The following is a 25,817-nucleotide window of genomic DNA, read 5'->3' on the forward strand; positions in this document are numbered from 1 at the left end:
AGGGACTTGGGACAAGGGAAGGAGGGACAACACACAGGGAATGGTTTCCCAGTGCCAGAGGGGAGGGATAGATGGGATATTGGGAAGGAATTCTTGGCTGGGAGGGTGATGAGGGGCTGGGGTGGAATTCCCAGAGAAGCGGTGACTGCCCCATCTCTGGAAGTGTCCAAAGCCAGGTTGGACAGGACTTGGAGCAACCTGGGCTAGTGGAAGGTGTCCCTAGGTGTCTCCTTGAACCCAAACCATTTTGGGATTCCCTGTTGGGGCTGCAACATCTCTACTTCTCCAGGTGCCTCTCCAGGGTCTCCCAAGGCTTCAGGAAGTGGCAAAGCCAAGTGCTCGGAGTGCTGGGAATGTGTCTGCACCCACAGGTGACATCACAGCGGGGAAACCTGTCGTTGGGATTCCCTGGAAGCACCTTAGAGGACAGATGAGCACCTTAGGGGAGAGACGTCACCACGTGGAGTGACTGAGCCGGGTAAGGGACAAAGTGTCACCGGGATCGTCCACAGGGAGCTCCACGTCACCACAGATCCCCTGCACGGAGCTCTGCAGGTGACAAACCTCCTGCCAGCCCCTCAGGGCTCTGTCACCAGGCACAAGGACGGGCTCACAAAGGGTTTGTGCAACATCTGGCACATCTGGGGGGGTTGATTTTAGCCAGGGGAAAGGAAAAATGCTGACGGGGCAGTAGATTTTGTGGCTGGGAAGGCACGTTGAGGTCTCCCTGACCTTCTCACAGCACCAGTTGGGTGAGGATGGCACCAAAATACACCCATCAGCTCCCTCATGCTTCTAGAGGGACCGACCCCAACCATTGAAACCCCTCTTTGAGAGCAGAGGGTTTAGGGAAGAAGGAAAGGGAAGGTTTCGTCTTGTTTTGATTTCGGTTTTGCAATCAAAGCTCTCGGGGGATTAAGATCCACGAGGTGTCCCTGCCCAGGGTGCGGGATCTGAGCTCCTGCCCCGTCAGCATTTCTAAATAGGGAGCTGATCCCTGTCCCTGCAGCCCCTGGAACTGCCCTGCAAGTGGCCACGCTTGTGTCACACGTTATGGGGCCCAGAGGGAGGGCCTGGCAAGGTCCCAACGAGGTGGGAGGAGGGAAATCACGGCTGTGCCCAAGGACCAAGGTCAGACCTTCAGGCTGCAGCTGTGACCAGCTGGTTGTGTCATTGTCACCTCCTGGAAAAGTCCACCTCTGTGTTTGTCCACCTTGCTGAACTCAGGATCCTGGAATTATTGAGTTGGAAAAGACCTCCAAGGTCGTGGAGTCCAAGCTGTGTCCAATCCCCACCTTGTCCCCCAGCCCAGGGCACTGAGGGTGTCCAGGCCTTCCTCAGACACCTCCAGGGATGGGGACTCCAAACCTCCCTGGGCAGCCCCTTCCAATGCCTGACAACCCTTTCCATGAAAGAATTCTTCCTAATGTCAGACATGACCCTCCCCTGGCACAGCTTGGGGCCATTTCCTCTCCTCCTGTCCATTGTGGGAGCAGACCCCAACTCCCACTTGGCTCCACCTCCTGTCAGGGAGTTGTGGAAGTGAGAAGGTTCCCCCCTGAGCCTCCTTTTCTCCAGGATGATCCCCTCCAGCTCCCTCAGCTGCTCCTGCTGCTCCAGACCCTTCCCCATCTCTGTTCCCTTCCCTGGACACACTCCAGCCCCTCAATGTCCATCTTGCCATGAGGGGCCCAGAACTGGACGTTAGGAAGAAGTTCTTTAGAGAGACGTTAATTGGGCACTGGAAGGGGCTGCCCAGGGAGGTTTGGAGTCTCCATCCCTGGAGGGGTCCAGGGAAGGACTGGACGTGGCACTCAGTGCTCTGGGTTGGGGCACAAGGTGGGGTTGGGTCAGAGGTTGGACTCCACGGTCTTTTGGAGGTCTTTGCCAACCTCAGTGACACTGTGATTCTGGGATCTTGAGGAAAGAGAACAGGACAAAAAGTAGGATCACAGCCCTGGAGAGCTGGAGAGAAGATCCAGGACTGTTTGGACTAATCCTGTGGGATACAAACTTGGAAAGAAGAGGGGTCTGTGACAGCAAGTTCCTTTACAAGGATCATCTTCTCCAAACTCAAGAGCAGTGGAAGAATCACAGCATGGTTTGGGTTGGAAGAGACCTTCAAGACCATCTAATTCCAACCCTCTGCCATGGGCAGGGACACCTTCTGCTATCCCAGGTTGCTCCAAGCCCCGTCCAACCCGGCCTTGGACACTTCCATGGATGGGTGAAAATCCCAAAGTGCAGACAGTCAAACAAAAGTCCAGCTGGAATTTTTGGCAGCGTGAAAAAAAAAAAATAGATCAAATCTGGAATTACTATCAAAAACCATCTCCGGCAAAATCCGTTCCCAACCCATCTCCAGGGACAAAAGGGCTTCTTCTCCTGGTCTAAACCCATCCAACGCCACCTCAGCGCAGCCAGCAGGCACCTAGCACCAAAATTCCCTGGAAAAATCCCCCTGGAGAAGGGGCTGGAAGTGGCAAAGGTGACGGGTTAATAGAGAGCCCCGCGTTAGGTCCCGGCCGAGGGAAACGTCGCGCTCGGTAGCCCTTGTCGTGTCAAATTAATGGGCGAGATCATTTAGGCCGGGATAAAACCCACAACTTAATCCTTTTTCCCCTTCTGTTTTTTTCCGGGGCAGGTTGTCGCCTCCGCCTGTTCCAGATGATGAATTGGTCCTGTTCGAGGCCGATCCGCTCGTTTGAGCGCAGCGCCGCTTTGCCAGGACTCCGCGCGAAATGAGGGAGCCCCGGCCATTTTTCATCCCCGGAGAGATGAGCGACACGGCGAATAAATTCTCCTGCTTAAAAATTTGCTGGGGCCAGGTTTTCTCGGCGAGGCAGCTTTGACAGGTTGTCACTTTGGTGGATGTTCGGCGCTCCGACTGTTCCAGGAGGCCTTTTATTGCTTTTTAAAAAAGATTTAAAGGAAACGAAACCCCCGGTGCCCGATGACGTTGAGCAGGGGCGATGTGTGGATCTGACTCTATCCAGGCATCCCACAGGTCCTGATCCCATTTTTTCCCCTCAGGAGGGGATCAGTGCCAGGTGCCAGGGTTGGGAAGCGAAGGGAGGGGAGATGGGAGCAGCACCAAACACACAACTCACCTTGTGGACAAGCCAAGATTTGTGGGTCCCTCCCAGCTATGGAATCTGTGGAATCTCTGAAACAAGATTTGACGTCCTGCTCTTTTCCCTGCCAGTGGGAGGAGGAGAATTTTTCCAGGTTTGATGAAGAACAATAACACACACATCCAAGGCAGCTCCCTGACGTGCCAGAGCACAACTGGAGCTGGATGTCCTCGATCCAGGGACCTCTGAGGACCCCCAGAACAGGAGCAACCACTGAGACCCCCCCCTCAGGGGGAATATTTGCATTTTGGGGCTGGAAAATCCAAGTCCTTCTTATCTGACTTCGCTTTGCTGAGCCCTCGCACCCCTGGGCTGGGCTGCAGTTCATTTTCGTGGGAAAAGCAGAATTCTTACGCCATTCCAGCCTCTGGACAGGACCTTCTGGACAGTGGGAGTGGTTTATCCTCATGCTGGGCAATGATCTTCTCAGAGGAGTTGTCTCCTCTCTAGATTAGGCACTTTGCAGGAGGAATTCACCTTCTCTTCCATCTCCAAGACCGTTCAACATCCTGGAGCTGCCGTGACATTCCAAGGTGTGACGCATTTCCCACAAGCTCTCTGCACTATGGACAAGACTGGAACACTCCATGGAGAGTCAGGAATGGAAAAGGAATGGGAGGAACTGCTCTTTCAAGGTCTTTCCTGCTCTCTTTTGAAGTCTCTTTGACATGGAGCTGCACCACTGCATGGGATGTTCATGTTAGAGAGGTTTGACGTCCTCCAGACACCCGCAATTCCCATTTGGATTGTAGGCCTGACTTTTTGGGCACGTTGCCTCTGCTGAATTTTCCCCCGGGCAGCGAATGGCAACTGTGGGAAACATCTGGACAGATGTGGAGAGGGTGGATCCCACCAGAAGCCACCTGAGATCCATCGTGCCAGGCTGTCCTAGTTAGGACAGCTGAGATCAGTTCATCATGGTGGGTGTAACCCAAAACTGTATTCTATAGCCTTCCATGTCATTTCCCAGAAACTAGACTATTGTTGTCAATAGACTATTCGCACCCTCTGCCCATAGAGCCTGACTCCTCAGGCTATAAACTAGGTGTTAAGAGGCCTGTGAGATAGAAGGATGTTTCTGTCCTCACACCCTTTGTGAACTCCCTGCCCTGAGGGGAGTACCAAGCATTCCTGCCTGAACTGGAGGATATATAATCTTGGAGTTTTGGAACATTTTTCAACCCACTCGTGGGATCCAGAGGACGGCTGCATCTCATCGCTCTCAACCAGACTTAGATCACCACTGGACTGCGATCACCAGTTCTGGCCAGACTGCAGCAGCTCTCCCACCAGCAGGTTCTTCCCCTCTCCCTTTACTTTGGACTCAAACAGGGCCCAAGGAACACCACTTTGTTCAGGCCCCAGGGTACTGGGTTACACATTTGGGTTTTTGTGGGTTGAGACCAATTGTTTGTTTGTATTATTGTACTTACTGTATTATTTTAATAAATTGTTATTCTGACTTATAATCTCTCCTTTGAGTTGGGTTCATTCCCCCTGCTGGTTAACTTTTAAACCAGCACACAGGCCCAGCATCTCCATGAGGATTGGAACAACCCAGGGGTGGACACAGGTCTGAAAGGTGGGGCAGGACAGGGGGAGGAGTAACAACAACCCCAACGTGCAGAAAGAAGGGAGAAAGGGAGGAGGATCCTCTCCGAGGCATGAGGTGGCCAAGGTTGACCCTTCAAACCAGGTGTCTCGTTGCCCGTAGAATCCTGGAATCTTGGAATCATAGAATCATGGGATGGTTTGGGTTGGAAGGGGAATCAAAAGATCATCTCATTCCAAGCCCCTTCCATGGCCAGGGACAGCTCCCACTAGCCCAGGTTACTCCAACCTGGCCTTGGACACTTCCAGGGATCCAGGGGCAGCCAAAGCTTCTCTGGGAATTCCATTCCAGTGCCTCACCACCCACACAGGGAAGAATTTCTTCCTAATATCCAATCTAACCCTGCTGTCTGACAGTTTTCAGCCATTCCCCCTTGTCCTACGTGCTCTTGGAAATAGTTTTGCCTCATCATTCCTGTAAGTTCCCCCTTCAGGTCCCAGAAGGCCACAATTAGGTCACCCCGAAGCTTCTCTTTTCCGGGCTGAACGATCCCAATTCTCTCAGCCTTTCCTCATTTGATCATTCCTCAAAAGTCTGAGAAAGCCTGGGAGGTGGGAGAGCACCAGCAGCAATTCCCAGGCTCCCCAGAGACACTGGGAATGGAGCAGGATCCGTCCTGGGATTAAGGTTGTTATTGTTGGATGAGGGGAGGGATTAAGCCAAGCACTGAGCTAAGACTAAGGAAAATGAAGAGGAGACACATTGAGCTGCAGGTCAGACCTCCAGAGAGCTATTTGGGGTGAAAGTCATAGCTCAGGGAAGGCTGGAAACCATCAGCTATAGGGGAAACCATCAGCTATAGGAACAGAGTCATTCCGGCCCTGCCTCAGCAGGGATTGTCCCAGGGAGGGGGGAAAAAAGGGAATGGAGGATCAATTCCTTCGGAACCAGGCCAGGCTGGCCCCGGAGATGGGCACTGGGGGAATGTGGGCTTATAAATGCTGCATGGAGTCCTGCAGGGACAGGGCTTGGTGTCACTTTAAAAAGTAAACATGGGCAGCCTAATGAATGAGTTATATCCCAGACGCTCCATTCCAGGAGAGGTATTTAACAGGCACTATTGGATTCCCTGGTATCTCTCTATCTGTAACCAGTGCATTATGACCATTAATGGATTTTTGAGGCCCGATTGATTTTTCATTAATTTGGTAAAAATCTTTTCCCTCTCCCATATAATTCCGTCTTAAAACGCTCGCCCTGACAGCCCGATAAGTCACTCACCTCATAATGCAAGTCTGGCTCATAAATCTCAGGGATGTGGGGAGAGGGGGGGAAGGGGGGAGGGAAGGGGGAAAGGGGGAACCTCCCTGGGTCGGGATGGAGCTGCCAGGCGGCTTCCACTGCGGGAGGAATAGGAAAAATCCGTCGGCGATGGAAGGAGGGGAATAAGGTTTGCGGGGGTTGATGGGCACCTGAGAGGGAATTCCAGAGGCCACCTTGTCTTCCCAAGCCTGGAGTTTGTAGGATAGTGCTGTGAAACACTGGGATGCCTCAGGGGACTCAGCTGTGGAGTCTGATCCATGTTGTCCCAAAAATTTGCACTCCATGGAAGGTGCTGGCAAAGAGGTAAAACCTCCTGGCATTATAGCCCAGGGACTCCTCGTGGATTCCTGATTTTTCCCTGTGTGGTTTCAATTCTTTGCAGAGGGAAAACCCTGATCCAAGGTTTGTTCCTCCCAAAAGCTGGATCCTACCCCTGGGCTAGAAAGCCCATCAGTCCAGGGCTCCCTGAGGGTGTCTGGGACACTCCAGACCTCCCTGAGAGCTTGGATCCAGCCTATGAAAAATTCCAGGGTGTCCCAGCTGAGGCCAGGATGGATTTGCTTCTATCCTGGTGTGCCCAGAAAGAGTTTTCCTCTAAAAAACCCGAATCCCATCCTCCCTTGAGTGACCCAGGGACCGTTTGGCTGTTGGGATAGAGGAGGAAAACCTCGTGGGACTGAAGGATCTTCACCTGGATGAGCGAAGACCTGCTCTCTCTGCTCCTTCCAGGAGGGAGATGAGGCATCTCAATGTACCCTCCTTGGGAACATTTGGGAACAACATCATGGGATCTCTGCTTGGGTGGGAAGAGCCACGAGTAGTAAACGAGGAGTAAGGAGCGAGTAAGGACAGAGTTGGTCATTCCTGCTGTGTAGAGTGAGGGGATTTGGGCAGAAAATTCAGGAATAAGAGTCCTAGACCAGGGACAGAACCCACATCCCTGTCATCTACACATGAATCATCCTCTCCTAAAAGTTTCTGCACAGCAGCACCAGGCTCTGGAAAAGCAGGGAGGTGGCCATGGCTGAACTTCCCATGTAATTTGCTCCAAGCAGGAAAACATCCTAAAAATGGTGCCTGAATCCCACAGTTGGAAAATTCAGCTCACTTTCAGTGGGATCCCTGGGTTTTCCAGGCTGGATGTGCTCAGAATTCCCTGCCTCCTTGTGTCTAACACGCTCTGCCCCAGGATTAAGGGAATATGTGATGTCATCCAAGAATGTGCTCCAGCCAGGAAAATATCCGGAAAGCGGTGCCTGAATCCTCTTGGGAAGGAATAGGTGGAAAATTCCCATGCAGAATTCCTCCAGGTAGGAAACCCTGCTCAGGAATGCTCAGAGGAGAGGCCACAACTCTTGCTTTCAGCAGTGCTGTGCCCTTTCCATGCTTTCAGCAACATTCCTGGAAAAAAGGGCCTCATTAGCACTGATATTCCCTTAATCCTGAAGCAGAGCTTGTTAGAACCAGAACTTCCGGGACTTCTGGGCTCATCCAGCCTGGAAAACTTAGGGATCCCACTGAAAGTGAGCTGAATTTTCCAACTGTGGGATTCAGGCACCACTTTCAGGATGTTTTCCTGCCTGGAAAACATTCTTGGATGATACCACATATTCCCTTAATCCTGGAGCAGAGCTTGTCAGACACAGGGAGTCAGAGAATTCTGGGCTCATCTAGCCTGGAAAACTCAGGGATCCCACTGAAAGGGAACTGAATTTTCCAACTGTGGGATTCAGGCACCACATTCAGGATGTTTTCCTGCTTGGAGCAAATTGTTGGACAACATCACATATTCCCTTAATCCTGGAGCAGAGCTTGTCAGACACAGGGAGTCAGGGAATTCTGGGCATATCCAGCCTGGAAAACTCAGGGATCCCGCTGAAAGGGAACTGAATTTTCCAACTGTGGGATTCAGGCACCACATTCAGGATGTTTTCCTGCTTGGAGCACATCGTTGGACGACACCACAAGGCAGAAACGAGCCCAGGTGATAAAAAAACTCCAGAAATCAACTCCAAAATTCCCTTTTCTCCCTCGAAGACCTGCAAACGAACATCATTTTTTTTTGTTGTTGGCCATCCCCTCTGAAGGAGGTGAGTGATGATTCCCAGGAAAAGCTTCTGCTGGGTCTTGGATTATCTCCCAATTGTTTATTAAAACCCCAAAGTTAATGAGGACTAACGAGCAAATAATCAATAGCCCCTCAGGTCACCCAGGAGTAGATAAAGCCTCAATAAGCCCTCGGGGATGAGTGTATTTACTAAGCAGACAATTATCAGGGTAATGACTATTTGGGCAATTTCAAATTAATAAGATGTGATTGCACCCCCAAGGGACACGAACTGATGAGCAGAGTCACAACTGGAGCCGGGAAGGAGTTTTGGAAAAGTGTTTTTTTAACCAGGATATCCGTGAAGGGCCAGCGCTCGAAGCCAACTTTGAATTTTCCAGGTTTTTTTGGATCCAAAGATGGAATTTTCCAACTTTGAATTTTCCATCCAAAGATAGTGCAAGCTGGAAGGGACCTCTGGCAACCTCCTGTCCAGAGCTGTGCTTAAAATATATCAAAACTGAAGATAAATTCAGTTTTTAAAGTTAGAACAGGATGTTCAGGGTTGGCCTCTTCTCCCAGGACAAGAGGACACGGCCTCAGGCTGTGCCAGGGGAGGGTCAGGTTGGATAGTGGGAGGAATTTCTTCATGGAAAGGGTGGTCAGGCCTTGGAAAGGGCTGCCCAGTGAGGTTTGGAGTCCCCATTCCTGGAGGGGTCCAGGGAAGGACTGGATGTGACACTCGGTGCCCTGGGCTGGGGGACAAGGTGGGGATGGGTCAAAGGTTGGACTTGATGGTCCTGGAGGTCTTTTCCAACCTCAGTGATCCCATGATTCTCCAACTAAGTCTGGATTACTCCAAGGATGGAGATCCCACCCTTTCTCTGAGTCCCTTGGGTAACATCTGATCACCTTCAGAGCAAAGTTTGGTCCTTGTATCCCCTGGAAGTTTCCTCCACTGGAACATCCACGTGTTGCTCTTCTCTAAGGCTCCAGGGAGACCTTGGAGCTCCTTCCAGAGCCTAAGGGGGCTCCAGGAGAGCTGGAGAGGCACTTGGGACAAGGGATGGAGGGACAGCACACAGGGAATGGCTTCCCACTGCCAGAGGGTTAGACGGGATATTGGGAAGGAATTCTTGGCTGGGAGGGTGGGGAGGGGCTGGAATGGAATTCCCAGAGGAGCTGTGGCTGCCCCATCCCTGGAAGTATCCAAGGTCAGGTTGGAGCAACCTGGGCTAGTGGAAGGTGTCCCTGCCCATGGCAGGGGGTGGCACTGGATGGTCTTGAAGGTCCATTCCAGCCAAAACCATTTCCTGGGTCTGTGTGGTCATTCCTTCTCCTCAAGAGAAGCCAGACTCATGTTGCTCTTACGAGGTGTTTTCCCTGTCCTGGTCCTGAACTCTCCCAAGGTCTGAGATCCTCCCCTTCCCAGACATTCCTTCATTCATTCCATGGATGGACCTTTGCCCAATTGTCTCACCCAAATCTTTCTTGCTGTGTCATCTTCCGAACCCGCCCACCATGGACTGAGAGACCAAACTTTTCCCCCCCTCTGCCTGCTTTTTTAGTGGATTTGAAGGCTGAATTCCCTCTCTTAGTGAGAAACACTCCTAATTCTTACAGGATTTCTCCCCGTGGTTCCTACCCTGTATCTCCCTGATCTTGGCTCCTTGTCTTGGAATCCACCTTTGCCCCAAAGTGGAAACTCCATCACCACATCTCTCCCTCCTTTTCCCATCCCAGCCATAAATGAGCTGTTTCAACCTCCATCCAGTAAAATTCCATCTTGCCAACAACTGATTCGTGGCTTTCCCTGGCACATGACATGGATGAGTTGGATCTCGGACTCCTGCTGCGAGAGAAATTCCATTTTTTTCTCCCCTGGATCTGGATGGATCCAAAACCAACTGCATGAAAAACAGGGAGAACAAAATCCCGCTTGGAAGAGAAGGGAGGAGTGTCTGCCTTGCAGGCTTCCCTGAAGGCAAGTGCTCTGCCAGCCAGGAAACCCACCCCATTTCTGGGAGCTGAAGTCACTGGAATCCGGGAATGGAAGTCCAAGCCAAGAGCGAATCATTTGGAAACTTCCCATTCCTTGAACTTCAAAAAAAAAACAAAAAAACAACAAAAACAAAAGAGGGCATGTTTGGGAAAGCAGCTGTGATCTGAGTCATCTCCTCATTCCATTTGTGGAGCAAATGCTGGTCCATAACAAATGGAAATCAATAAATATGTCAGGTCCCATCAAATCGAGGGAGGAGGGAAATGCCTTCCAAACCCATCCCCGTGTCCTTCCTTACACCTGCCCGCTCCAGCTGGGCCTGGAATCAGCAGATTTAGCACCGGGAGCGATGCAAAGTCAGGAGTTCTCCTGACTCCAAAGCCAAATCTTTAGGGATCTACCAAATTCCCCTCCCTAAGCCCAGCTGGGCTGGATTTACTGGGACATGGGGACTGTTTTCAGCCCACCTTTGTAGCTGCCTCGAGCAGATATTGGTTGGAGAGCTCTTCACTCGCAGCAATTAACTCTCAGACCTGTTAATTTTCATTTTCTCCCCCCTGTTGTTCCAAAATTCCCAGCTCTTGATCCCTGGGAGCTGGTGGGAACACAGCCCTGAGAAGCCTGGCCACGACTTCCCGAGTCCTTTTATCCAACCGTTCGGAGTAAAATCCCGGGAGCCAGACGGGAAATAAACACCAAGACTGAGCTGGGATCAGCAAAACCATTCCTATCCCTGCTTCAGTCATTAATAGGCAATTGTGGACTCTGAGGGCAGGAAAAAAACAACCATAAAATTAAACTGCAACCCGGTGCATACGCATTTCCCCTCCTCAGAAACGTCTGGAAGCTCCGTCTCTCCGCATCCAGAGGTGGGATTATAACTCACGGCCCCGCTGGCAGCTGGTGCTGTAGCTCCCCATTCATTTTATGGCCCTGAGCATTAACATTTCTGCAGAACACGGTGCTAATTCTCTGCAAAAGAATGATCATTTTTTTAGTGACTCACCACAATTAATTATCGGCCTCTTAACAATTTCCCCGGGATGAGGGATCGCCAGGGAGAGGCCAGTGGGCTCTTAAGGAAGGGGTTGGAGGGGCAGGAGGTGAACAAGGTTTTGGGTGGGATGAATTTGGGTCATTCTGGGCTTTTAAAACCACCCCAAAAAAAATGGGTGCCTGGTCAGGGATCTGTTTGTAGGAGTCAGCCAGGAGCTGGTGGGATCCAACTCTATCTCCCCACTGGATCAGCTTCGTGTGGAGACTTCCAAAAGAATTGGGTTCATTTTTGGGTGGTGCCAGAGGGTTTTCTTTTGGGAGAAAAGCCTTTTCCATGCACGTGGATTCCTGCTTTGGACACAAGTCATGGAATAGTGGAATGATTTGTATTGGAAGGGACCTCAAATCTCATCTCATTCCAACCCCCTTCCATGGGCAGGGACAGCTCCCACTAGCCCAGGTTGCTCCAAGCCCCATCCATCCTGGCCTTGGACACTTCCAGGGATGGGGCAGCCACAGCTTCTCTGGGAATTCTGTTCCAGGGCCTCCCCACCCTCCCAGGGAAAAATTCCTTCCCAAAATCCCACCTAACCCTTCTGTCAGTTTGAAGCCATTCCCTGTGTCCTGTCATTCCAGGATCTTGGAAATACTCGCTCTCCATCTTTCTTGTGGCTCCTTCAGGTCCTGGAAGGCCACAATTAGTTCACCCTTCTCTTCTCCAGGCTTAGCAATCCCAATTCCCTCACCCTTTCCTCCCAGCAGAGCTGCTCCATCCTTCTGATCATCTTCTGGCCTCCTCTGGACTCTCTCCAACAGCTCCATGATGTCCTGCCCCTTTGGCTGGCTGGGAAGTGGCCACTCAGCATTATTTTGAGTGTGGAAAAACATTATTTGCACTTATCTGACATGTGGTGGCATTGCCAGCAGTCACAGAACGAGAAGCAGGAAAACTAAGAGTGGTTGCATTTTATGGAATACCTCGGGAATCTCCTGGAATTTGTGTCACCTCCTGGGAAAGGCCAGACCAGCTCGGCCTGAGAGCTCCTCTCCCAGCAGGACCTCACAGAGCATAAACACCAGAGGGTTTTAATGCAAACTCCCTCAAAAATACCCTCCTTGCTTTTCCAAAACTGTGCAGTTTGCAGCTCCTGAGCCAGGGGAGTCTCGTATTTCACAGCCCTTCACGGATTTTTTCCCAGCTTAATCTATCCAGGTTTTATTTTCCTTGTTTTGTTTTGTTTTTTAACCCTTGTGAAGCTGGAACACCCCCAACCCTCCCAATCCTAAAATGGGCTGAGTTGGAAAAGACCCATCAGGATCACTGAGTCCAGCTCCTGGCCCTGCACAGGACACTCCAAGAATCCCACCCTGGGCCTGGTCTGAAGCTCCCCCTCCATTTTTCTGTTTTATTTCCACCCTTTTATCTCCCAGTTTCCTGGGATGTCCCACACTCCCTCCCCCAGAAGGGAAGATCTAACCCTGGGGAAAGGTGTCAAGGGGAGGGGAGGGGTTAATCTTGAGCCTTCAAGAGTGGAGACTGAATTTTGGCCGTGGATTTACCTTTGCCACCTTTGTGCTGGCTCGGCCCAAAGTTCTTCACCTCAACCTATCATAGAATCATAGAATTATAGGATCAGCTGGGTTGGAAGGGACCTCTGAGATCATCAAGTCCAACCCTTCATCCAACCCCGCCGTGGTTCCCAGCCCATGGCACTGATGCCACATCCAGTCTCACCTTCAACACCTCCAGGGATGGTGACTCCACCCCCTCCCTGGGCAGCCCATTCCAATGCCTGATCAGCCTCTGGAAAGAATTTCTTCCTGATATACAACCTAAACCTCCCATGGCACAGCTGGAGACCCAGCCCTCTTGTCCTAATGCTGGTTCCTGGGAGCAGAGCACGACCCCCCCCTGGCTCCCCCCTCCTGTCAGGGAGTTGCAGAGAGTGAGGAGGTCTCCCCTGAGCCTCCTCCTCTCCAGGCTGAGCCCCCCCAGCTCCCTCAGCCTCTCCTCATGGCAATTGTGCTCCAGACCCTTCCCCAGCCTCGTTGCTCTTCTCTGCACCTGCTCCAGCCCCTCCATGTCCTTCCTGAACTGAGGGCCCAGAGCTGGACACAGCACTCCAGGTGAGGCCTCACAGGGGCAGAATCCCTTCCCTGCTCCTGCTGCCACACTCTTCCTGATCCAGGCCAGGATCCATTGGCCCTCTTGGCCATCTGGCTGCTCCTGAGATGGGAAAAAATCAAGATGAGTTTGTTGGGAGGGCGTGGCAGGAGTTTCTCCATGGTTGAGGAGAAAGAGGGAAGAGGTAGAGAAGGGGGATGCACCTCACAGCGCCCTTGGGTGGTGCAGGTGAAGGCATTCCCATATCCTGAAGGGTTTGTTTGCTCCTGGTTTCCAGGAGATCAGCAGGATCCGCAGCTCCCGGCGGGTCATGGAGTCAACAGCAAATCCCTGGTTGTGGAGAAGCTGTGGATGCTCCAACCCTGGAAGTGTTCAAGGCCGGGTTGGATGGAGCTCAGAGCAATCTGGTCTAGTGGAAGGTGTCCCTGCCCATGGGATGAGATGACCTTTAAGGTCTCTCCCAATCCAAACCATTCCATGACTTTCAATTCTCTGTTCCAGCCCTGCAGAGTGAGGTGACACCAGCTGGGCCTCCAGGATCCACTGGCCTTCTTGGCCCCCTGGGCACACTCTACCTCCTGTTCAGCTTCCTGTCCATCCCAACTCCCAGGTCCCTTCCTGTCTGGCTGCTCTCCAGCCACTCTGTCCCCAGTCTAGAGCTGCAGGGGGTTTTTGTGGCCAAAGTGGAGGACCCAGCACTTGTTCTTGTTGACCCTCCGTGCCGTGAGGAACATCACCCCAAACCCTCCACTGCAGCAAGCGACCCGGTGGCAAAACCAGGAGCACTAAAAACAGTCTTACAAGGCCATCCCAGCTCTGAAAAGCTCCCACTTCCAACTGCACGTGGGATTCATCTCCCCTAAGTGCCTCCAAAAAGGGGGGGATGTCCATCCACGCCGTCCTTGAACCCATTAAGGGTCATCACTCATGTGGCAGCGCAGATGTTGTTCTTCAGCACGACTCCATCTCCGCTGCCCTCCGACTGCAGAGAGCTCCCAGAGTGAGGTCAGGCATCCCTAATTCCATGGAGGAGGCACATTAACTCCTTTCTTTACCCTCTGGGTGGGAATAAACACTCCCACCCCGCACAGACATTCCCTCACGATGCCGGAGAAGTGATTTTGGAGGACAAAACATCCACCTGCCCCGCGAAATAGCTGCAGGGGGAGCTCAGTGTGGCAGCCAGAGCCCAGCCCTGCTCTCAGGCTCGATGTGCTGAAGGCAGCAGGTTCCTGCAGACTAAGCAAGTTTACCAATAAAACCCTCTCATAATCTACCACCGTCGAGGGAAGAGAGAGAGAGAGAGAGAAAAAAAAAAAGCAACTGGGCCACACTGTCCATCTGTAATAAGCACTGGAGATTTAAGTGGGAGAGTATTACCTTAAATATATATCTATACAGGGAGGGAATATATAGGTATACTTAGGGAAAAAAAAAAAAAAAGAAGAAAAAAAAAAGAAAATAAATAATAAATAAAGAAATAAGTCCAAAAAGCGCCGGCGAAGAGGAGTAGAACCAATTTCCCAATTTCAATCTCCGGCACGCTGGGACTCAGCTTTCTCAGATGTTGCCTGCTCTGCTAAATTGGTTGGGCTGAGGGCTGCTCTGCTGCTGATTTGGGCTCATTGTGGTGCATTTATGAAGGGCTGTCACACGGGGCTGACAGGGTGATGGATTGACCGGCGCTCGCCGCAGCTCCGGGAAGGTGGGGAGGGAGGGAAAGAGGGAAGCGGGGAAGGAGGGAGGAGGTGGGAGGGGGGTTGGCCGAGGTGAGGAGGTGATGGCAGCGAGGGGAGAGGGTGTGGGTGGGGGCAGAGGGCAGGGGGGGAGGGAACCAGCCCGCGGGGTTTCGCTCTCCAATCGATTCCGCCCGGCAATAAAGAGCCGAATCCAGCGGGAGGGGTCGCAAATGGAGGGGTGGGAGAAACGGGGAGGGAGGGAAAACGGGGACGGGGAGAAAACAGCAAGTTAAGCAGTTTGCTGCACAATTCCCCGGGGTTTATTACTTGGACTTTACAGGAAAAACAAGGCTTGGTGCTGCCAGGTCCTGAAGAAAAACTGCTGCACGGATGGATCCCGTCTTCCCAAACTCAGTGTCCCAGGATTTGGGGGCCTCTCTGGCAGTGGGATATCAGCAGCGGAGTGATGGGGAGCAGAGCAAGCAGAGAGAGGGTAAATGCACACTTCAGGGATTCTGGAGCATCTGTTTTTTGGGAATTTGCTGCTCCTTCTGCCAGGCTGTGGATGCAGGGAAGGTGTTCCTTTCTTCCTGCAAACCAGGAGAAGAGGAAACAAGTCAGGGAGCCCCCGAGAGCAAAGCAATGGGTGTAAAGGAGCTATGGATATATTGATCTGGATCTGAGACGGATGGGATCCATCCAAATCTACCTCCCAGAGATATTTATCTCCCCTCAAACCTCCCTCCAGTCATTTTCCCAGCTCTGCTATCGATGTCTATCAACTTCTTCATCAAATCTGGGGTCTCTCAGTCTCCCTCCCTTCTCCCCGAGGCAAGTAATGGCAAGGAACAGTAAAATATATTAACAAAAATCATAGGACAATAAAAATAAACCTTCTTCTTCTGTCCCTCGGGGTCTGGCAGAGGCTGTTTGGAAAGCCCCAGGTGGTCCCCAAGGCCCAGAGCAGTTGTAACACTGACAATTGGGTGTAAAAGAGGAGGAAGGAGGAGAAGGAGAAGGAGAAGGAGAAGGAGAAGGAGAAGGAGAAGGAGAAGGAGAAGGAGAAGGAGAAGGAGAAGGAGAAGGAGAAGGAGAAGGAGAAGGAGAAGGAGGAGGAGAAACATCTCTCAGAGGACCTGTCCTTCTTCTCTTGACCATGAAAGAACTGCAGACATGTTCCAGTTGCTGATTCTCCATCCCTGGAAGTGTCCAAGGTTGGATGTGACTTGGAGCAACCTGGTCTAGTGGAAGGTGTCCCTGCCCATGGCAGGGGATTGGAATTCCATGATTTTAATGTCCCTTCCAACCCAAACCATTCCCTGATTCCATCATTTTTCACGTCCGAGAGCACATGAGAAGTTGGAGAAATCTGGACCCTAAACCTCTCCTGGTGAACAGTTTAGGCTCAGCCTTAAGTCCTTCTCCAGCAGGAAAGACCCTTTTCGGTGTAAATTTACAGTTTTCCAGGAAGACTTTCCTTATATTCCCATTTTCCACTGCAATACGTGTAACTCCTCCCTGAGGAACGGGAGGCAAGAGAGGTTAAAAGTGGCTTTCTAAAACCTCATCTTAAACTGCAGGATTATTAATATTGACTTTCTGGGGCAATAATGCAGGAAATATATAGATAATATAGACCCTTCTCCACAACTCGCATTCTAATAAATAATTACAGCGCCCCATAAATCCTCACCGTGCCCTAATAAGCATATTTTTTCCGGGGGAAAAAAAAAAACGGGATTTTTTCCAAGTGGCTTCATCAAATTCCCAGCAGATATATCCCCTTTTTATAATTGCCCTTTTTTCTGTCGATCTCAAATACAGTTAAAAATGTGCAAAGCCAGTCAATTTGGGCGCCGTAATTTTGGGTGATATAAAGCCCCCCCGGTGTCTTCCCCCCCCTTCCAACCAAACCCCCCCTGGTGTCCCCTTTTTTTTTTATTATTTTTCCCCTGATCCTGACATTAAAACTGCTCCACTTAGCCCAGGTCTGCGGTGCCAGGCAGGCTGACCTCGTTAAAATGGATTAGTGCAGGAGGAAAAATCGGAAAGGTAATAAAAATCCTTAATAATTTTTACCGGGTGAATTTTCCTTTTTGAATTATTTTTTTTTTTAATTGTTTCCCCCCCCTCCCCCCTCCCTCCACTCTGACCAGATAAAGCTCCTTTTCAGATCTCCAAATTATCCCTCCCGCTGCCGAAAATCCACATTTTCGAGATCACCCTCCGGGCAAAATGTTAGGAATGACCTGGACAAGTGGGAATCTATATTTCCTTTTATTTCTTTTGCAGGTCTAGCAATTTACCCCCGGTGACGTGGTGATGTGAGCACAGCCAGGATGAGCTAAAGCTTAAACCGAGATGGAATTTCCAGGGAGAGACTCCCCTGAACCTGAAAATATTCCTGGTTTTACTCATTTTATGGAATAACTCTATAAAAGCTCCTCTCTCTCCAAATACCTGAGGGAAAAAGGAAACAAAATTTTAGTTTGCCTCTTTTTTAAAAAATTTTTTCCCTTCTTTCCGTGAAAAAGGGGGTCCTGGGGGTTGTTATTTCCAGGGATATCTCCAAGGAATGGTGCTTTTTGGATCAGAACCACAGATGCTTGACCAGAAAAAAGACAAGGAAAAGTGGGAATTTAAGGGATTTGAGCCACCAGAATCCCAAAAACACCAGCATGAAGAGGCTCTATTTCCTGTCCGTGCCCCCAAAAATCTGGGAAGAGGATGGAAAATCTCCCCCTGAACCACAGGAAACTAATGAAACTGGAGGAGTTTAACTTAGCCCACCAAATTTTGTCCACCAGGATCAGCCGCTTCCAGTTTTTCTTGGGATAAATCCTTCCTATGGACTTACAGACTCCTAGAATAGTTTTGGTTTGGAAAGGACCTTAAAGATCATCTTGTTCCACATGGGCAGGGCCACCTTCCACTATCCCAGGTTGCTCCAAATCCCCCATCCAACCCGACCTGGAAAAATTCCAGGGATGTGGAGACTTCTTGGTGAGCTCCTGAACAACACTCCCTTAAGAGGGAAAGGGGCTGGGATGGGAAAAAATGGGAAAGGATGTGTGTCCACCTTTTTTTAACCACCCCTCAGGCCTGGAGGTGGCCTGGAGATCCATGGGATGGAAGAGCATCCCACTTCAAACCGGAGCAGAGAGTGGGAAGTGGAAGCCAGTTGTGCCCAAGGTCCTTTGGATGAGCTCAGGGAAGATCTGCCGGGCGGGAGAATCCTTGTTTTCCCTTTCTGAGGACACAGGGATGGCCAGGGGGGCTCCCGTATCCGGAAACAGCTTTGCGTGCCTGGAGGAACAAAGACTCCACAATGGAATGGCATTATCCCGGGAAAACTCCTGCAGGAATGAGGATTTCCATCCCAGCTGGAGTTCAGATTTTCGTATCGTCCCACAGAGGGGGCAAACCGGGAATTGCAGCCAAAAAAAGCCCCAAATTCCTCTGATTTCATGGGACCAAATTCACCTCCCAGGGCTGAGGAGGGAGGGCTTCATCCCGTTCCACAGCCAGGGATTAACGGGAAAGGTGGGATTTTGAAATCTCCCCAGAAAGAATGTCTGGTTGGGAGTGATCTCCAAACCTCCCGCTTCAGGCCTCGATCCTGACCTGATTCTAGGGGAAGAAAATGGGGAAAATTGGAAAACCCATGGGAATGGGATCAGGGAAAATGTCAGGAATAGGGGATCCACCCCGATCCCAAAACGTGGATAATAGGGAGGGATAGGGGTGTTCCCCAAATGCCACTTCAGGGGCTTGATCTCAATCTCATTCTGGGGGAAAAACACTGGAAAAATGGGATAATCCATGGGAATGGGATCAGGGATAAGGTGAGGAATAGGGGATCCACTCTGATCCCAAAACATGGATAATAGGGAGGGATAGGGGTGTTCCCCAAGTGCCACTTCAAGACCTCTATCACGACCTGATTCTGGGGGAAAAACACTGGAAAAATGGGATAATCCATGGGAATGGGGTCAGGGATAAGGTCAGGAATACACCCTGATCCCAAAACATGGATAATAGGGAGGGATAGGGGTGTTCCTCAAGTGCTCCTTCAGGGCCTTGACCAAGTCCTGCTTCTGGGGGAAAACCAGGGAAAAACAGGAATGTTGGAATGGGAGCAGGGAAGAAGAGGGGGCGACATTTCTGATAAATGTGAAAAGTTGGGAGTTAAATCCATCCCAATCCCTAAAAATAGTTATTATATCCTAGGAAACAGGGATGTGGCTATGGATGTGCACCCTTTTCCAGCTCCTCGGGAAAGAATCCGTAACCAAAAGCTGCCTTTTGCCCCCCGGAGCTCTGGGAAGCAACTGGGGAATGATTTACTCTGAGCAGGGAAAGGGGGGGGGGGGGGGGGGAAGATTTATCCGTTCTTGGAAGCGGCGTTTATGAATATTCCTAAAGAGGAAAATCAATCCCTTCTATCATAACATTGCCATTTTTCTAAATGATAGAACAAGCAGTTTCATACACCTCGGGAATCGATAGGAATTACGAGCTTCTCCCCAGATTTGCTAATGTTCTGGCCTCATCCCCACCCCCCTGGAGCCGAGGAGGGGAGGATGCTCCCAGAGCCGGGGATGAGGAGATTTGGGCTCGTTTCTTGGGTCTTCCTCCCTGGTTTTGTGTCTTTTCCACCTCCTCGTGTTTCAGGGAACTCAAAAAGTTCCAGGTTGGGCTGGGCTTGACCGGCTCAAAGTGAGGAGAAAAGCCCATGAGCCCAGGGCTGGCCAAGAAGGCCAATGGATCCCAGCCTGGATCGGGATCAGTGTGGCAGCAGGAGCAGGGAAGGGATTCTGCCCCTGTGAGGCCTCACCTGGAGTGCTGTGTCCAGCTCTGGGCCCTCAGCTCAGGAAGGACATGGAGGGGCTGGAGCAGGTGCAGAGAAGAGCAACGAGGCTGGGGAAGGGTCTGGAGCACAGTTCCCATGAGGAGAAGCTGAGGGAGCTGGGGGGGGCTCAGCCTGGAGAGGAGGAGGCTCAGGGGAGACCTCCTCACTCTCTGCAACTCCCTGTCAGGAGGGGGGAGCCGGGGGGGGGGATCGGGTTCTTTTCCCAGGAACCAGCAGTAGGACACGAGGGCTCAGTCTCCAGCTGTGCCAGGGGAGGTTTAGGTTGGACATTGGGAAGAAATTCTTTCCAGAGAGGGTAATCAGCCATTGGAATGGGCTGCCCAGGGAGGGGGTGGAGGTGTTTAAGGGGAGACTGGATGTGGCATCAGTGCCATGGGCTGGGAACCACGGAGGGGTTGGATCCAGGGTTGGACCTGATGATCTCAGAGAGTTTTTCCAACCCAGCTGATTCAATGATTCTGTGATTCTATGATTCTGTGATTCTATGATTCAATGATTCCATGATTCCATGATTCCATGATTCTATGATTCTGTGATTTAATGATTCAATGATTCCATGATTCCGTGATTCTATGATTCTATTAATCTCTGATTCTATGGTTCTATGGTTCCATGATTCTGTGATTCAATAATTCTGTGGTTCCATGATTCTATGATTCTATGATTCCATGATTCCATGATTCTGTGATTCCATGACTCTGTGATCCTGAGCTTAAAACCAAAGGTGGAATCCACCTCTCCCCTGTGTCAGCCAGGATGAGATACCTGGAGACACCTCTGGATACATGGAGGCACCTCTGGATACCTGGAGGCACCACCCACCTGGGATAAGAGTTTTCCCTGTCTTTCCTCTCACCAGTGAATCCAATGCAAAACGAAAGCCTGGAACCAACTTGGGCCCTTAAAATCCACAGGAACAGACTGTGGTTTGGGCCAGTTTTCCAAATTCCATTAAACAGGTCCCTGGAGAGAGACATTTTCTGTTCTTCTCTGACCACTCAACAAACCAGTTCAGGGGGAAAAGCCCTAAGAGCACCTCCAACAAGCCTCTCTCCCTCCCCAGGGATGTGAACCAGCAAACCTTCTGCAATATTTAGCTGGGGGGAGACCCTTGCAGATGCTTTTCCTGCTGATTCGGTCATCTTGGGGTTAAGTGGCCACAATTCCCTTTGTTCCAGCTGATCCCCAGACGTAGCCCTGGAAGCACAGGTCATATAAATGGGAAATAAGAGCCAAACCCTAAAGAAATGGGGTACAGGGCATGATCAGCCCTTCAGCTACAGCCCCAAATCCAGCCAGGGCTGGTCCCTGTGCTGCTGGGTGTCCATCAATCCATGCCTGGATTGTTCCCCTCTCCTGGGTGTCCCTGTGTTTGGAAAGTTTTCCACTGTGTGTTCCTGCCCCTAAAAATGACTCCCAGTGGCATGAAGCTCCTTCTTGCTGCTACAACCCTTCTTAATCTGATTAACTGCTTGTTTTTTCTCCCTCGTGGATTTATCATCTTGTGCCATAAAATCCTGGAATGGTTTGGGTTGGAAGGGAGCTGAAAGAACATGGAATTCCAACGCCCTGCCATGGGGGCAGGGACACCTTCCACTATCCCAGGTCACTCCAACCTGGCCTGGGACACTTCCAGGGATGGGGAATCCACAACTTACACAACTTTTGCATCTCTTACACATTTTGCACCAGGATATAAAAGGAATTTTCTGATGCAAGCAGGGATTAATCCAGGAAAACCATTACATTGGAAGAACTGCCCCTAATCCTCCCATTTAATATTCACTTGTCCTGCCCCCACCTCTCTGTTTTTATACCCCTGGAACCACCTTTCTCCCTATTCCTGAGCATTCCAGCCCCCCAGTTCCGGACTGGAGGGATGTGCCGTGTCTCCCTTAGGAATTCTGCACTGGTTGAGCCCCCACAAACCAGATCTACTCCCTTATATTCCCAGAATTCCCATTACACCCTCCTGCAGGGAGAAGAGGAGAGTCCAGAGCCTCCAGCCTGGAGTTTATCCACGGGGACATTTTTTTTCTTTTTTTCCCTCCCTTGGCAGACGTGAATCTTTGCAATAAGGGGGGAGTCGGGCCAGCCATAAATCCCACTAAAGGTAAAAGTGATTGATTTTAGAAGACACTGTTTAAGAATTTGTTTTTCTAATGGATCCTTAAAGTCCTGTCATCAATTTTGCCAAGCTCAGCGGTGCCAGGAGGCCGTTGTATCCCATCCAGAGGGGAGGAGGGAGAGAGGAATGGAGGAGGAGGAGGAGGAGGAGGGGGTTGCAAGAAAAGGAGTTCATCACACCTCCCTCCCAGCTGCAGGATCCTAAAAAAAAAAAAAAAGTGGATTATAGCTGGCCATAAATACTAATCCATTAGTTGCTCTTTCACACGCTGCTGGCTGGAAATGCTGCCTCCATTTGCCTGCATGATAATCTATTTGAATATCAATGTGGCTTCGTGCTAAAAATGCTTCCCTTGGAGATGAGGATGAAGGGAAGGGCAGGGTTTTGGGATAGGGCACCGTATCCGGGGCGGAATTGGAATGCAATTATTGAAATCCCACTTCGTTACGAAGCTAAAAAAAAATAAAAATTAGAAAATTAAAAAAAATTAGAATATAAAAAAAAAAAAAAAAGAAGGGATTAAAAAGAAAAAAGAAAAAAAGGATAAGTCAAGCAGTGTTTTGGGTTTTAATGGGATGTGAAAAGAAAGTTCTTCTTTATTTTGAATCCTGCATCGATTTGCTTCATTCCTGAGGACGGGCAAAGGAGAGCACGGCCAAAAGATCCATAAGAGGGGGCTGCGCTGGGAAAGTGCTCCATGGGGGAAGGGAATTTCTGTAAATAAATAAGATTTCTCCCCCCCTCTCCCAACTGTGGAAGAGCCTGGAAGGTTCTCTGCAAAACTCCTGCAATCCTGATCCCGTCACTTCCTTCTGTCCCTTACAGGGATTGGTTTTGTTCTGTGGGGTGTGAGAATAGAGACAGAGAGAAGGGACAAAATTCCAGGATCTGATCAAAAATTGGGGTTGTTTATAAGGTCACAGAGACCTTGTCTGTCCCAGCCAGTGCAGGGATCTGTGATTCCCTTGGAAATGGGGATTTAGGACTGGGATCTGTGGCCACAGCCAGTTGTTACCTCTGTATTTCACAGAATCATGGAATGGTTTGGATGGGAAGGGACCTTAAAGATCATGGAATTCCACCCCCTGCCATGGGTAGGGATACCTCCCACTATCCCAGGTTGCTCCAAGCCCTGTCCAACCTGGCCTTGGACACTTCCAGGGCTGGGGCAGCCACAGTTTCTCTGGGAAATCCATTCCGGCACCTCACCACCTGCACAGGGAAGAATTTATTCCTAATATCCCATCTAACCCTGCCCTCTGTCAGCATGAAGCCATTCCCCCTTGTCCTGTCCCTCCAGGCTCTTGGAAATACTCCCTCTCCATCTTTCCTGTAGCTCCTTCAGGTCCTGGAAGGCCACAATTAGTTGCCCCCTAAAACCTTCTCTCCTCCAGGCTGAACAATCCCAACTCTCCCAGCCTTTCCTCCCGGCAGAGCTGCTCCGTCCCTCTGATCATCCTGGTGCCTCCCCTGGATCCCACAGCTGGATCCAACACTCCAGGCAGGATCTCACAAGCCCAGGACACACGACTGGACTTCTGTGCCCTTCTCAAGGCAGTAGAAAAGGCAGCATCCAGAAGATCCATCTGAGGTTCAGCAGGACCTTGAGCCACTGCAAAGATTCTTCTCCCCTTGGAAAGAACCGGTCGCTTCCTCATCTCCATCAAAGCCAAGCAAACTGGGTGTGAAAAACTGAGAGTTTTGCTGATAAAAACCAAGCTGGGTCTCTCCCTGGGCTCTGTGGGCCAGGGTGGATCTGCTTCTCGTGCCTTGAGAAGCTTTAGATGGGATTAGTTCGTCAGTAGAGGACGAAGCTGCTCTGCCTGACTTACAAGACCTTCTGGGAGATGATCTGGAAAACCCCAAGATCTTGAGCTCAATGGTTCATGGATAAGAGCTGGGACATATTTGTCCCAGGAAGGTTTGGGCATATCCCTGGAAGTGTTCCAGGCCAGGTTGGTTAATGGTTGGAGCAACCTGGGCTAGTGGAAAGTGTCCCTGCCCATGGCAGGGTGTTGGAATTCCATGATCTTTCAGGTCCCTTCCAACCCAAACCGTCGTGTGATTTTATGATCACAGACACAGATAAAGCCCACTTTCCTCTTAACTGATATACCAGGCTTGGGATATCTTTTGAAAGTCCTGAGGATCAGCTGCAACCCCGAGAGGCCAGTTCTGGACATCTGATCCACAGGGGTTGGAGCTTGGCCAACAGAGAGCCATCGACCGCTCGCTTTGTTTGCCACATCCTGCTCCGGATGCTCATCCCTCACAAGGAGCTTCTGGAAGGTGTCCAGCTAAACCAACCAGAGCTTCAGGGTGGGAGGAGAAAATACAACCAGAGAAGAGAAGCCAAGAGCAACACGGCCCAAGTCAGAGCCGTGCTCACGGAACAGCCACCGGGGTTTGGTCCATGGGTGGTAACTCCACACTCAGGGCACCTGGAGGTGGTGGGTGAAATCCCTTGGGAATTTTGCAGACAGAACTTTGTGTATCCCAGAGTCATGGAATGGCTTGGGTCTCGTTCCAATCTCCTGCCATGAGCAGGGACAGCTTCCACTAGAAGGTTTTAGGATCCTTCCAGCCACCTCCGTGTGCCTTTTCCTCTCCCTCCTTCCTTCCTCCAGGCCCTGCTCCATGTCTGGATTTCTGGGCGAGTGCCCCTCGTTGTCCTTCACCAGGGCTCCATCCCTAGATTGAGTACATTTTGGAACTCCAAGGATTCTTGGAGCTCAGAAGCAATTGTTGGGAGAGTGGGAATTTAAGCACTTGGGGTTCAAATGGCAGCTGAACTCTGGAAAAACCCTAATAGGAGGAATATCCATAAAAGGCACAGGGGACTTGGGGACTTACAAGGACCTGGGCTCTTGTGTTTTCCCAGCAGATTGAATACAGCACATTTTTTCATGGGAATGACAAAAAATGTATTAGGAAGAAAGGAATTTTAGTGGCTCAAGGGTTGTGGGAACCAGCAAAGATGCGAGAAAACCCAGCTCTGGCAGCAAGGAGTGAGGACGCTGGTCCTGGCTTTGAGGATGCAGATCCTGGCTCTAGGATGCTGGTCCTGGCTCTGAGGACAGTCCTGGCTTTGAGGACACTGGTCCTGGCTCTGAGGAGAGTCCTGGCTCTAAGGATTCTGATCCTGTCTTTGAGGACTCTGGTCCTGACTCCGAGGATTCTGGTCCTCTCTCTGAGGATTCTAGTCCTCGCTCTGAGAACACTGGTCCTGCCTATGATAATTCTAGTCCTAGCTCTGAAAATACTGATCCCGGCTCTGAGGATGCTGGTCCTGGTTCTGAGGACACTGGTCCTCTCTCTGAGGATTCCGGTCCTGGCTCTGGAAATGACGGTCCTGGCTCTGGAAATGATGGTCCTGGCTCTGAGGATTCTGGTCCTGGCTCTGGAAATGCTGGTCCTGGCTCTGATAATGCTGGTCTTAGCTCTGATGTCGGTCATTTTTATGAGAACCATGGTCCTGGCTTTGTGGATTCTGGTCCTGGCTCTGAGGGTTCTGGTCCTGGCTCTGAAAATGCTGGTTCTGGCTCTGAGGATGCTGGTCCTCTCTCTGAGGATTCTGATCCTGGCTCTGGAAATGCTGATCCTGGCTCTGAGGATCCTGGTCCTGGCTCTGAGGATGCAGGTCCTGGCTCTGAGGATTCTGGTCCTGACTCTGAGAATGCAGGTCCTGGCTCTGAGGACACTGGTCCTGACTCTGTGAATGCAAATCCTGGCTCTGAGGACACTGATCCTGGCTCTGAAAATGCTGGTCCTGGCTCTGAGGATTCTGGTCCTGGCTCTGAGAATGCAGGTCCTTTTTATGAGGACCCTGGTCCTGGCTCTGAGGATTCTAGTCCTGACTGATAATGCTGGTCTTTGTTATGAGGATTCTGGTTCTGGCTCTGAGGATTCTGGTCCTGGCTCTGAGTATTCTAGTCCTGGCTCTGAAAATACTGGTCCT

Source organism: Manacus candei, unplaced genomic scaffold (assembly GCF_025592945.1).
Source record: "Manacus candei isolate 608988 ecotype Guabito, Panama unplaced genomic scaffold, ASM2559294v1 h1tg000148l, whole genome shotgun sequence".
In the NCBI taxonomy this organism is placed as follows: Eukaryota; Metazoa; Chordata; class Aves; order Passeriformes; family Pipridae; genus Manacus; species Manacus candei.